At 42.9% G+C, this 2,204-nt stretch overlaps 1 long non-coding RNA gene across 5 annotated transcripts in view; it reads left to right on the forward strand.

Moving 5' to 3' along the window:
- The window catches only part of LOC119345392, a 5,943-nt gene extending 4,272 nt beyond the window's left edge, over positions 1–1,671 (forward strand). Inside the window, exons 4-6 of one of the 5 annotated variants that reach the window (XR_005167024.1) lie at positions 391–462; positions 574–1,194; positions 1,292–1,671. This is a non-coding gene — a long non-coding RNA (uncharacterized LOC119345392). Of the gene's footprint in view, positions 1–390; positions 1,195–1,291 lie in introns of all 5 variants that reach the window. The other 4 variants (XR_005167025.1, XR_005167027.1, XR_005167021.1 and 1 more) reach the window with 4 other exon arrangements.
- The last annotated feature ends 533 nt before the right edge of the window (positions 1,672–2,204 follow it).

Here is a 2,204-nt window from a genome sequence, read left to right on the forward strand (position 1 = left end):
CAAGGTTAGGCACCTCCACATAGGTAGACTAGGCAATTGGTACTCACAAATTAAGCAACTTAAAGAAACTGAAGTCAATCAAATATATAAAAACTAGAGAAAAGTCGAGTAAGTGACATCTTCGGCACACATTTTAGTGTGTGTGTGTGTGGGGGGGGGGGGCTACAAAGGGGGATTGGGGCGGCAAGCGATTTATGCATGTGGAACAGATAACTGACATTTTTTCATCTAAACAACAGACAAGTCACACATAAAACTCTAGCAAGCCCCCCACGGTTTTCTAGCAAGTCACATACAGTTGTCAAGCAAGCCACATGCAGGACCACCGTAGCTTTCTTTGCTACACAAACAATTGCGTACAACTTTGTGTTTTTCTTTCATTTTTTGTAGGACTCACCTAAAAAAAATCTCAAGCTATCCAAGGAATACCCAAGTAAGGAACCTTCATCAGCTACTCTCCAAGTAATCTTCATACCCTTCCCCCGGAGATTAGTTGCTTACTATCTAGCTAGAGAGAAATCAATTTGTGTGTGATTACTGATTGCACTAAACTTTCTTACAGTTTCTTTTCAGTAATTGGCAGGAAATCAGTTGCCCACTACCAGCGTGCACGCATAAGTTGGTTACTGGCAGAACTGGAGTTGCTTAAAAACAGCCAACCTAGATGTTGCTGCTTTAAAAAAAAATACCACAGTCGTTGTACAAAGTAAACTAAATTAAGAAGAGATGCATGAGTTGCTTACCCCTTTCCCACCCTTTTTTATTTGCTTAAAAGTGCCCCAATAGTTGCCACGCTTTTTTCACATCTTTTTAGTTCTAGCACGCATAACCAAACAAGAGTTGTTTGCTCTTAACACCTTTTTTGCTCAAAGCAAAGCCTAGAAGTTGCTGGCCTTTTTGTTTTATTTTGTTTTTTGACACTTTTTTCTACTCCAAAAGCAACCTAAAAACACAATAGCCAGTATTTGCAAAAAATGAAATCAAAAAACAGATGTCGTGCTCATGTCCTGCCAAGAGTTGCTTGCTGTCAGACATGATTTGCTTACAAAATCCATTATAATTGCTCACTTTTTGGTTTTGCCCTTTTTTTGGTAACAGGTGCCATACAAAAACAATACTAGATTCTCACAGATCTGGAAAAAATGAGGGAGAGCACTGGGACGAAGAAGGTGCAATCAGATTTGTATAAACAAGGTGAGAAAATCACACCTCCTATCTCTTCTTCCTTTGTCTGAAGATTGGTAGATTCCTTTTTTCAGTTTTTAACCTCCAACGTGCCAAACCATTGCAGATTTGCAGGGTCCTTCTAGTTGTGGGGGAGGAAAGGATACGCAGTTTGCATGGGGAGAAGATGGGCGTAGGGTAGGGTGAGGACAGAGAGAGGTTGATCAAGCACGTGATTGGGGGGCTGGAGGAAAGCGTGCGAGCTGCGGCTTGATGCGCCTCTCTAGCGCAGGCTCAAGGGTTGGGGCGTGTGGGGACTGATTCTTTTCCTTTTCTGTCCCGCCAGCTGTTTAGGGTTTTTCAATTTCTTTTTTGGGTGTGTGCTCTAGATTACTAACCAGCCAACAGGTGCTCCCTAGTCACGTCCTTGTTGCTGATTATTACGTACTCAATGTGGACACTTAATGCTCACATTAGACAAGATGGAGAAAATCAGCCATTAATTAACTTTCCATATTTTAAAGACGCCAATATGACGCCGACATTCGCTGGTAGAGGAAGTCAAATCCAACGAGCCAACGATTTACGCTAAGCTACGACACCCCGCACGAAAACTGGCCACCAGCGGTTAAGCCCAAAATCGCCAATTAATTATCGAAATATCTAATTTCCGAACGTTCGGATTTTGTCTTCAGATCCGAACGAACTCCTACCCGTGCGATATGTATCAGGCGATCGCGATCAGCGTAAAAATCTCGCGAATGACCCTGCACTACCCGAGAAATGCGGTCTCCTCCCGCATGCATCCCGCACTACCCGATGCCCAGAAAAATCAAGGCGAGGAAAAAGGAATGCAAACCCAGGATTCGAACCTTGGTCTTTTTTTAACACAGTACAGACGTAAGCGCTCATACACACGCGTATACACTCACCTCTATGAACGCACACACTACCTCTATGAGCATCTCCGAAAAACTGAGCCGGCATATCATCTTGAAATTTACGAAGTCACCGTCAAAATACCATCGATAACTTTTGTT

Source organism: Triticum dicoccoides, chromosome 1B (assembly GCF_002162155.2).
Source record: "Triticum dicoccoides isolate Atlit2015 ecotype Zavitan chromosome 1B, WEW_v2.0, whole genome shotgun sequence".
In the NCBI taxonomy this organism is placed as follows: domain Eukaryota; kingdom Viridiplantae; phylum Streptophyta; class Magnoliopsida; order Poales; family Poaceae; genus Triticum; species Triticum dicoccoides.